General features: G+C 48.7%; 1 pseudogene; it reads right to left on the reverse strand.

The window, feature by feature from the left end:
- Positions 1 to 6,567: 6,567 nt before the first annotated feature.
- On the reverse strand, positions 6,568 to 7,364 carry LOC144249155 (nanos homolog 1-like; annotated as a pseudogene).
- Positions 7,365 to 11,712: the final 4,348 nt, after the last annotated feature.

Here is an 11,712-nt window from a genome sequence, read left to right on the forward strand (position 1 = left end):
TTAATTTGGTTTATCATTTCCTTCATTTCTAGAATTATTGTTTGATTTTTTTTATAATCTCTATCTCCTGATAAAGTTGCTTAACTTCTTCTTTTATCTGTTTATGTAATTCATTTTCAATGCATTCTTTCACTGTTTGGATTTGCTGTCTTGTATCCTCTTTAAGGTTCCATTCCATCTGTCTAAGGTATTCCTTGAGTTCTTTATGTGACCATTTTTCTGCTGACTCTAGGTCCTCCTGAATATTTAGGCTGTCCTTCATTGTTTGTAGTCCTTTTCTTCCTTGCTTTTTTATGCTGGTCTTGTTACTTCTTGTTCTGTTTGAGTGCTGAGTTACTGTTTACTCTTATAAATTTATTTTATGCTTGGGAGGAAAGATATTAGAAGGGCAGGAAGAAGTCACTAAAGAGAATGAGAGTAGGCAGGTAGAATTCAAGGAAGGGGGAATAAGAAAATTGAAAAGAAATTAAAAGACAAAAGAAACAAAAACAAACAAACAAAAATTAGAAAATAAGGAAAGAAAAGAAAAAAAATTTTTTCACAAAAATAATAATGATAATAAAAAAATGAAAATTAAAATAAAAAAATAATAAAATAAAAAAATTTAAAACCAAAAAATTATAAACATTAAAAAAATTAAAGAACAACAACAAAAATTGAAAATGAAAGAAAAAGAAAAAAAAAGAAAAAGAGAAAAAATGATAATAATAATAATAATATATGTAGTCCTAAAGTTCGATTAACTTCTCTTCCAGTAGGTGGAGCTGTGCCCACTGGGTCAAGCTTCTCCTCTCAATAGGTGGAAACCAATCACTGTGCAGCAGCTCTTCCTCCCAGACTGGGTGGGTCTCCAATCCTCCATGCCTAGGGCCTTCTCTTGTGGTTCCTCAAGCCAGGCTTTGCTCACCTGTGACACTCACCACAATACTGGCTACACGCCTTTTCTGCTGTTCCTGGGAGCCATGTTTTCATGAACACCTGGGCTCCCTCTCCCTATTTGCCTCCCTCAGACCCTAAGTTTGTAGAGCTTGGGGCTGAGAACCCCCAGTGAATTTGCTTGCCCTCCGGTTGCCACGCCCCCGGTAGCTGGTGCAAGAGACCTCAGCTGTCAGCACTGGTGGGAGCTGTAGCCGGGAGTTTCGCAACGCAAGCCCCGCACCATTCCTGATTCCCTCTTCTGGCTATCGCGCTCACAGGAGAGTTGGGAGGGTCCCTTAAGGTTTCCCCCGCTGTGTGGAGAGAGTTGACTAGGGGATTACACACCTGTCTCGCTGGTTTCAATGCAGTTATCTCCTCCGCCCGTGACGTCACTTCTCTGCCAAGGTGGTATCCCATGCAAATGGTGACCGTTCGTTCCCTATGCTGGGTGACCAATGCAACGGGTGGGTCCTGACTATCTCTCCCAATCCCCGTTTCAGTCCTGTGGCCACTGCCTATGAAGGCTCCTCTAAGTTCAGAAGGGCCGACCAGTTATTTCAGCAGGATTGTTAGTCCTGAGTCACGAGAAGCAGGCGAACTGGAGCTTGAATGCAGCTGATCCATGCTCAGTGTGTCTTTTCTGAGGGGCCCAGACTGTACGCCCCAGATCCGCGTCAGCTCAGCATTGCCTAGTGATCCTGCGCAAACAGCCTTTAGATAATTTACAGCTCCCTACACCTGCCCGCGCAACTGAAGAGGTCAGAGACTTGATCTCTCCGCGCCTGCTGCCATGTTAGACCTCCTCAATGATATTCATGTTACCCTTACAGCTTCTTGGGATTATACAAACTGCTGCTTCTGTTTCCAGTCCAGTTTTCTAGAAATGAAACCCTGCTGCCGTCGCCTCCACCTCTGGGCTGTGCTCACGGCGCCGCGCTTGTCCGCGACCTTAGCAGCGCTGCCACGGCCTCCGCTGCTCCTCGGCGCGGTGCCCGGCTCCCGGGGCCCAAGCGGCTGCCGCCGCGGCTCTCCAGCCCCCTCCTCCAGAGCATGGGTCCCCTCACAGGGGGATGCTGAACGACCCCAGAGCAGGCTCTGCTCGAAGGTGCAGTGGCAAACAGGCGCTCGAGGCCGTGGGCCACCCTTTGGAGGACAGGGCTCGGCACGCAGCCCAGTTCCAGCCTCTAGATGCGGCTGCTGTACAATGTAGACAGAGCCATCAAGACAGCAAGCAGAAAGCAAATGGCGGCTCCCGCGGAGTGGATTTTCAGCCCTGAAACCACAGCCCAGCCAACAATCCCAATCCACTAACTCTCCCTGTATAGAAAATATTAAAAAAAAAAAAGGCGGGGCGGACTGAGCTTTCTTTGCCTCAGGTACTTACAATCCACTGCTGATTACACATTCAGCTTCTCTGCCGGGAGCGAAGTCCTAATTCCATTTTAAGATTGGGAGCCATCTTGTCACAAAGACATGAAAAGGTCATTTCTGCTTTACTATAAATTACCGCGATTTCTAAACTTGCTTGGAATGCCTGCCCGTGCCTGGAACTCACCCATGCCTGGCTTTCCCTGACCAGATAACAACCCTCTCTGAAACCTTAGCGGGACCTAATAAATTTTAGCGTTGGGATCTAAATTTACTGCCTACCTTGAAATGTTGAGCCATGTGGATCATTCACCTACTACCTGTCTTTGTATTATATTTGACAAAATCCCAAGACCCACCCTTTTGCAACTTTTTGTGCTATAAAACCTTGTTCCTAGAGAGCTGGGGCAGTGTCCTCTAACCCACGGGTTTCCAGAGAGAGTCCAGGCAGGCCAGAATACAAGCTTGCTTTAAGTTGATTTAAAATTGGAGTCGGGGTCTTCTCTGCATCGTGGTTAACAGAGGGCTTTATTAAAGGACAGCAGAAATGACTTCCCCCCAGAGGAAGAAGGGGACCGAAAGGCGGAATCTGTGGAAGGGGGTCTCCCCTTTTTTATAGCTGAGGTCTTCTTTTAGTCCTCCCACACCCCTGTCCTTTGTTTCCCTCCATCCTGCAGGGGTGAGGGATGCAGGAGGGAGGGCCAAAAGGTGGGAAATAGGTGGAGGGATGGGCCAGGGAGGAGCAAGGGGAGGAGCGATCTGGGCAGGAAGGGCCTGGGGTGGTTTGATTAGCGCCTCCCTGTTTGCTGGGAGCTACCTCCTGAACAGGTCTCTGGGATGTGCCCCAGGCCTTGGGGACATTAACATTCAATTTCCCCAGGTGTTGTTCAGGTTTCCCAGGCTCAGATCAGACACCCTCTTTGTCCATTCCCACTATGGTCTCCATTTTCTTTATGGAACTTGATATTTGACCCAATTTACCTAACTACACTAACTACCTGTCCTTAAAATCTGGCTTTGCTTCTCCTTCTCCTCCTTCCTCCTCTTCTTTCTTTTCTTCTGGTAATGGGAATTGAACCCTGGGGAACTTTACACTGAGCCACATCCCCAGTCCCCACCTTTTGAGAATTGAATTGGGGCCATTTTACCTTTGAACCACATCCCCAGTCCACCCTCTCTGCCCTGTCTTTGTTGTTGTTTTAATTTTAACACAGTTTCTCACTAAGTTGTTCAGGGCTTTGCCATATTGGGGAGGTTGACTTTGAACTTGGGATCTCCCTGCCTCAGCCTCCGGAGTTGCTGGGATGACAGGCATGAGCCACCACGCCCAGGTAACATTTTACTATACTGAATGCTTATTTAAAGAAATAAATCTCACTCATTTAAGTCTAAAATTATTTTTTTAAGTCTTGTTTGCTTTGAGAGAGCAAATCAAGTTAGACATTTGTTGGGAAAAGTGTAAACAGCAGCCATACCCCAGAGAGAAACCCCAACATGGCGTCTAAGGACTTCTTCTCCCTACCTTCTTCTTCTCTGCAGTGGCGCGAAAAGTTCCCGCCCTTGTGAAATTCTCCCGCCGGCGCTAAATTTAAACCTCGCTAGCGGGAACCTTAGCCCCAATGAGAACTAATTCCTGGGCGCGGGAACTGATATCTGGAAGAACTTGCCAATAAACGGGTATCCTGCCATTTATCTAAGCCCTACCATCTCCCCTTTAGTTCTATATAAGCACACAGCTTTTGCAATAAAATTGGAATTCTCCCGGCGAAGTGTCTTTGCGTGGGGATTCCTTTCAACATTTATTTTAAATATCCTACTGTAGTATTTGAAAGTACTTCTTATGGTTTGGATCTAGAAATGTTCCCCTGAAAGCTCATGATTTGAAAAACAAACAAACAAAAAAAAAACATGATCCTCAGTGCAGCAAGGTCAGAGGTGGGGCTTAGGCAGTGAGGCTGTAACCCCTCAGTGTTTAACCTACTGGAGGAGCTAACAATTTGAGTGGGTTACTGAGCTGTAACTGTAAGGGAGGGGGCGTGCCTGGAGCAGGTAGGTCACTGGGCGGCTCACCCCTGGGGGGTTGTGTCTTGTTGCTGACCTCTTTCTTGCTTCCTCTGCTTTCTGGTTTCCAGGAGCTGAGCAGCTCTGCTCCACCAGGCCCTTGGGCCATGTTGTTCTGCCTCACTCAGGGGCCAGAACCATGGAGCTGGCTAACCCTGGCTGAGGCTCTCCAGCTGGGAGCCAAAAGAAATCTTCTGCCTTGTTTTTTTTTTTTCCTGGGACTGAAGATTGAACCCAGGGGTTCCTCTGCCATTGAGCTACTCCACAGTCCATTTTTATTTTATTTTCAAATTTTAAGACAGGATTTCACTAAGGTTCCAAGTTGGCCTGGTACTTGTGATCCTCCTTCCTCAACCTCCTGGGTTCACAGGTGGGCACTTTCATGCCCATTTTCTTTTTTTATTTCTTTCTTACTTTTCTTTCTTTCTTTCTTTCTTTCTTTCTTTCTTTCTTTCTTTCTTTCTTTCTTTCTTTCTTTCTTTCTTTCTCTCTCTCTCTCTCTCTCTCTCTCTCTCTCTCTCTCTCTCTTTCTTTCTTTCTTTCTTTCTTTCTGTTGGGGTTCCAGGGATTCCACTCAGGGGCACTCAGCCACTGAGTCACATCCACAGCCCTATTTTGTATTTTAGAGACAGGGTCTCACTGAGTTGCTTAGTGCCTCACTTTTACTGAGGCTGGCTTTGAAGTAGTGATCCTCCTGTCTTAGCCTCCTGAACTGCTGGGATTACAGGCGTGTGCCACCCTGCCCAGCTCTCTGTTTTAAGTTCTTTATGTCAGACATTTTGGTTACAATAACAAAAAGCTAACCCAGTACTAAACTTCTTTTACAGTTTTGAAATCAATTAATATGCACATTATTTAAAAATCACAGCACAAATGTTTATACTCAAACATCATTTTACAGTACTGGGTTTTGAAATATACCACTCAAAAATAGTCAATGGTAGTTATGCTTATAAAAACTTCTGAGCTACCAGCAGGTGGTGTGTGAAATCTACTACTTGGAAAAGTTTATCTTGAGATCACTGCAGGTAAACAGTGCTCCCCAAATCCACCCTCTTCTGGCTGCTGAACACTAATTTTCCTTAAAACTTTATTTTTTTATTCCTTTTTGGTACTGGGGACTGAACCCAAGGATAGTTAATCACTGAGCCACATCCCTAGCTCTCTGTAATTTTTATTTTGAGATAAGGTCTTGCTAAATTTCTTAAGGCATCACTGAGTTGCTGAGGCTGGACCTGAACTTTGAATCTTCCTGCTTCAGCTTCCTGAGCTGCCAGGATTACAGTCATGTGTCACCATGCCCAGTCCATTTATTCATCTTTCATTCATTTTTGTGGTCCAGGGGAATGAACCCAGAGGCTCTCTACTACTGATCTATATCCCCAGCCCTTTAATTTTTACTTTTAAACAATTTAAAAAAAATTTTTTCTTTAGATATAACAGCACCATCTCCAAGTGTATACACAATATGATTATGACTTGGCACAGTTTTTAAAGGTGAAAAGGCTAGTTGCTAGTTCAGTAATAAAAGATCTGGTACATAAAAGGAGCTGTATTCTACCTGCTACAGACTGCATTTTACACCTCCTGTTAGGACGGAAACAAGCCACAAGGAGGGAATACCCACCCAAAAGAACTAAATTTCACTTCTTATAATGCTTATAATTGCTTCGCCTGGAATTAGAATATAAACTAAGGACAACTAACATAGTGCATCAAGTAATAAAATAGTCATTTTGCTGACATTCCATAAAATCGTCAGTTTTAAGCTCAGTTCAGAGGCTATTAAAAAAATATACTAGACCTAGTAAAGTGCTTCCATTCATAAAACGACACACCCAAAGATTAGAGATAATTTCATACCGACTCTAGGTCAATGTATACAGTAAATGAACAGCGTTTCTAGGCTGCCATATTCAATTAGTGAAATACACATCCAGCCTTCTTCGCAGTCCTGGATGTGTGCAAAATGGAAACACAGTCCCCCTCATCCATACCTCTCCAAAAAAAAAAAAAAAAAAAAAAAATCAGCGTCTAGTGTCAATCTGCTTGACAGAAGTACTCCGCACAGCCCAGCCGACTTCACGACGTTCCAGGTTGAGCCAGTGCTGACAGCTCCGCATCTCCCCAGTAAACAGGGAAAGATCTTTCGCAGAACAAAATGGAGGGCAGGCAGCGAATGCAGCAGCGTCAGGTGCCCGAAGACTGGACGCTGGGCCCTCAGCGCAGCTTCCTGCCTGGCAGGTTGTCCCTAGCGCTGCGGAGACAATACTTGATGGTGTGCGCATTGTCGCCGCTGGCGCCGCACAGGGGGCACGTGTAGCGACGCAGAAGCGGGCACAACACTCTCGCGTCGGGGCCCTTCGGGATGTGGGTGGTGTGGAGAGCCACCGCCTCCTTGTTGTTCCAGCAGATCACGCACCTGCAGCTCGGGTTTGAGCAGCCGGGCGGCGGCCGTCCCGAGGTAGCTTGCAGTCGGGGTCAGCCGCCCACGCCGGGTCCGCTCCTCTCGTGGCGCCACCTCGCGGGTGGTGGCGGCGGCAGGCGCGCAGACCAGCAGCACCGCGGCGGCGCGACCTGCGAACCGGCTCAGCTCTGTGAGGCGCTCCTCCAGCAGACCATTTTCGGCGGGGCTTGCGCAGAGCTCCAGCGCGCCCCCAGGAAGAGGCCGCGGACCCCGGCTCGTCGCTGTCGTCGTCTTCGTCGTCCTAGTCGTAGTTGGCTGGCCCCAGCGCCCGGGCCCGGTCCCCCTGTGGGGGAAGCAACAGGACCAGGACGGCGAAGAGGGCGGAGAGCCGCCACCGCCATCCTCGCCATGGGCGCAGCCGGAAGCGCGGTTCGCCATCCACGGCCTTAGTGATGAGCATAGCGAGCCCCAGGTAGTGGTTCCAGGAGCTGAAGGGCTGCGGGTGCGCCTGACCCTGGGCACTCACGTAGCGGGCACTGGGCACGACCGCCACGGGCTCGGGGATGCGGCCACTGGGGGGCGAGAGGGGCGCCGAGGGAAAAGCCTCCATGGGCGGGCTGCGGGTGTCACGCCGCCTCCCCGCCGGCACAGGCTGCACAGAAGGGACATGCCAAGCCTGCCCGCCGGCCAGCCGCTTAAACGAATTTTTGATACTAGGGACGGAACTCAGGGGTGCTCTACCACTGAGCCACATCCCTAGCCCTCAATTTTTTTCATTTTCAGACAGGTTCTCACTAAGTTGCTGAGGGCCTGGCTAACTTACTGAGGCTGTGAATGCAGCTCAGGGGTAGTGTGTTTACCTAGCAGGCAGGAAGGCCAAGTTCTATTCCCACCCCAGGAAGCAGGGAATCCTTCACCTCAGTCTTTTCCCAGCTACCCTGAAGCCAGGGTTCTGTGTCCTCTGAATTTGCAGCCACATGCTAAGTTTCATCTCTAAGTGCCCAGAGGAAAGCTTTTCCTATGCACCTGACTGGGAATGCACACAGTACCAGCACAGCTGCTTCCTGACAGGGACCTGGGCCATGAAACATCCAGTTGCACCAGGTTAAAGGGCACCTGTCTACCAGTAAGCACAGGAGGGGACACAGATCTAGATGTTCAGGGGAGGCCTAATGTCGCTCAGTATCCCCTTCAGCTTAGCATGAAGCAGGACAAACCACCAACGTGGAGAGTAGGACACTGATTGGTCTCCAGAGGGGCGGGGCACATGCTCTAGGCTTAACTGGCTCCCCCTGGCAGTGCAGCAGGTGGTTCTCCAGGACTGACCTGGGGAGGCGCCCTAGAACCTGAACATGGTGAGCTGGGAGCAGTGGCTCAGGGAAGGAAGGTGGCATGGAGCTGTGAGTCCATGACCTCACAGTCTGCAATTCCAGGGTCTGCAGAGTAGATTCGACCTTTCTGTAGCAGAACTTGGAGGGGCACAAGACTTAAACTGGACAACTTTTGGAGGAAGGGGGACTGGGAATTGAACCCAGGGGTGCTCTAACACAGTCCTACAACCCTAGTCCACTTCCATTTTTATTTGAGACAGGGTCTTGCCAAGTTGCTGAGGATCTAAGTCACTGGGGCTGGTTTGGAACTTCTGATCCTCCTACCTCAGCCTTGTGAGCCACTAGGAGTAGAGGTGTTCGCCACCACACCTGGCTTTAAATTTTGATGCCATCAAGATCCATGTGATTCAGCTGACTAATATCCAGGCCCAGGGACAGATGCTTCAACGCTGATTCTAAGTACAGGGAGTTAGTAATTGAGAGGGTCTGGTGGGAAGGATTGCCTAAGGAGACACCAGGCAGTTAGTTCTGAGGAGCAATGACAAGGTGGGAGAAGACAAACTGGCCCAAGCCCAAGGTCACCCTGACCCCTGATGATGGTCAACACCCAGGATTCTTCCTGTTCCAGAATCTGCTCATTCACATCACCCATTTCAGGGTAAGCCTTACACCAGGTAGGTCCACCATCTGCAAGGCCTCCATCCCTGCTCCTCACCCTCAACTTTGATTCACCACCTGAGGCTCAGAGCAGCCTTCCCCAGGGGGGCATCGGAGGTGGCTCTCTGCTCCCTGCTAGAGAGCACAGAGCTTCCCTGTTACAAGGTGCAGGTGTGGGGGCTTCCCTCCTTCAGCACCCTCCCCTCTACCCTGCTTCTCACCACCTTCACTGGACAGGCCTCTCAGGGAAGGAAACTCACACCCACCTCACTAGCTCCTGTCCCCACCACCTGGCTTCCCAGCAGAGTTCTGCAGACCACAGACCCCTGTTTAGCCCTCTGCTTCTGTGTGGGTGGTGATGAGTCCATCCTTCAGGACTAAACAGGGGACCAGACCCTGAGGTCCCTTGGTCACTCTCCAGCATCTCCTTCTCTGACATCACCAGTGGCCGGGGTATAGCAAGTGCAATTTGTTTGTTCATTTATGGTGCTGGGGATGGAACCCAGGGGTGCACTACCACTGAGTCACATTCCCAGCCTTTTTTATTTTTTGAGGCAGGGTCTCCCTAAATTGTTGCAGCTGGCCTTGAACTTATGATCCTCTTGCCTCAGCCTCCTGAGTTGCTGGGCTTTTAGTTCTGTGCCATTGTGTTGAGCAGCTCAGGCAACTGACCCTACCTCAAAATAAAATTATTAAAAGGACTGAGGTTGTATTTCAGTGCTAGAAAGCCTCAGGGTTCCATCCCAAGTACTGAAAAAAGAAACTTTTAGAGAGAAATTATAAAAGCTGGGTTACAATATCATAGAGGATTTGAATCTTAGAGATGGAAGGGAAACCTCTTAATTATCTCAGTTCTGGGTTTAGGGAGACCTGGGATGTCTTTTCTTCTTCAGGTAAGGGGGAAATTTCCTGCATAATCAGAGCATAATGGAGTTTTTCTTTATTTCTTTGTGTTTTTTTTTGGGGGGGGTGTACTGGGATTTCACTCAGGGGTACTGGACCACTGAGCAACATCCCCAGCCTTATTTTGTATTTTATTTAGAGACAGGGTCTCACTGAGTTGCTTAGTGCCTCACTTTTTGCCGAGACTGGCTTTGAACCCGCAATCCCTCTGCCTCAGCCTCCCGAGCTCTGGGATTACAGGCATGTGCCACTTCTCCAGGTATAATGGATTTCTTCTGCAGAGAATTCAAGTTTATCCAAGGAGGTCTTATGGCTCTCATTCGCCACCTACTGTTAAAGGTGAAGAAAAACTATTTTAGAATGCTGTGCAGTAGGAGACCATAAAACAAATCATTTACAAATTGAGTGAGAGGCATTTCTAGGACATTGTATGGTTGAGAGGTCTTGGCGTGATGCCTGAGAGGGGTGATGTGGGGTTTCAGGGCACACGTGTAGATTCCCAGTCTGGGTTTATTGCTGATTTTTCAGAAGGCAACAGTGTTGGCTCTGCTTATCACTTGGGTACCAGAGACAGCAGAGTGAAGGTGTCTGCTGCGAACCATTTGGAGTCTGCAGGCCCATTAGATGACAGGTGCTGGGGTTTGGAATTGCAGGAAATCTTGCATTTATAATTTTATCTATTGCACCTAACTCTTGTGTACATGTCCAACCTCCCTTTAGGTTTCTTGACTGATGGGTTGTTAAATTGTACAAGGATTTGTAAGTTGTATTCTATGAAGTTCTCTACAGTAGTAGGGCACCCTTGGGTTCAATCCCCAACACACACACACACACACACACACACACAAAGACTCAGACTATTTTTCCCTGAACCTCAGCCCTTGTGCATAAAGCTGTGGTCTGTGGTCCACTATGACCTGAATAACTCAGATGGAAGTCTCCTACTATCCCCAGATAAACTCCTTTGGAGAGGAGGTTAGTGTTCTCAGTTCCATGGGCAATAGAGGCGCATTACAGCAGCCACATGCATCGGAAGGAATGGCACTCAGAGAGAAGTAAAGAATGGAGGGTATACTCAGAATGGCCCCGCACTGTTGTGATGCCATGAGGTCCTCGGCTCCAGTGTCACTGGTCAGCAACTGGGTTAGTTTCCTGACCTTTAAGCTGAAAACCATGGAGGACAGTAGAGGCTCTGCCACAAGTTCCCCAAGTGGCTCATTTGCAAGTCGCTCCTTTGCAACCATCCATGCAGGGGTCATGCCCTGTGCACCTCTCAGCACAAATGTACTTCCAGAAATTCAGATTCCTGTTTCTGACTCCTAAGACACATGTCCCCATTGGTTCCATGTCTCCCGACGGGAACCAAGCCTCTGTGACCCAGGCCTGCTGCATCAGCTTTTCTGTTCCCACTCATGTTAAGCAGTGCCCTGGCATCCTGTTTCTAGTTCCCCTTGGAGAGACACTGGTGTCTTACCTTTATTTTCAAGTGCACAGAACATTTCTCATATATGCATCCCACTAGGCAGGCAGCCAACAGCGACACGGACTGGAGGGCAGGTTATAGATAAACCAGTTGCCACATCTATGGCAGGGTTTAGTATAGAAAAGGACGTTCTTTGGCTCTCTCACATCCCTCAGTGTCTCCATCAGCTCATCGATGAGTTGGAAAAGTCTCCCTGGGTGGATGGCACCCTGGGCATCATAGCTCTCCAGAGGGGCAGGGTACTTCTCTAGGCTCAACCGGGTCAGCCTGGAAGTGTGAAGCAGCAGGTTGCTCAGGACCGACATGGAGATGTCATTCCCACTGAAGCTCAAGACCCTGAGCTGGGAGCAGCAGCTCAGGACAGGTAGGATGGCCTGGAGCTGGGAGTTGGTGATCCCACAGTCCTGCAAGTTTAGGGTCTCAAGGGTGGCTGCAGCATTCTCTAGCAGAATTACAAGGGGCTCAGGACTGAAACTCGTCAATTTGCTGCCCCACAGTGTCAGGTGTATTAGCTGGTCGAGGTTTGGAGACCCCGAAAAATCATTCCAGTCTGGATCTGAGAGCTGGCAGTCGGTTATTGAGAG

Source organism: Urocitellus parryii, chromosome 11 (genome assembly GCF_045843805.1).
Source record: "Urocitellus parryii isolate mUroPar1 chromosome 11, mUroPar1.hap1, whole genome shotgun sequence".
Taxonomy (NCBI): domain Eukaryota; kingdom Metazoa; phylum Chordata; class Mammalia; order Rodentia; family Sciuridae; genus Urocitellus; species Urocitellus parryii.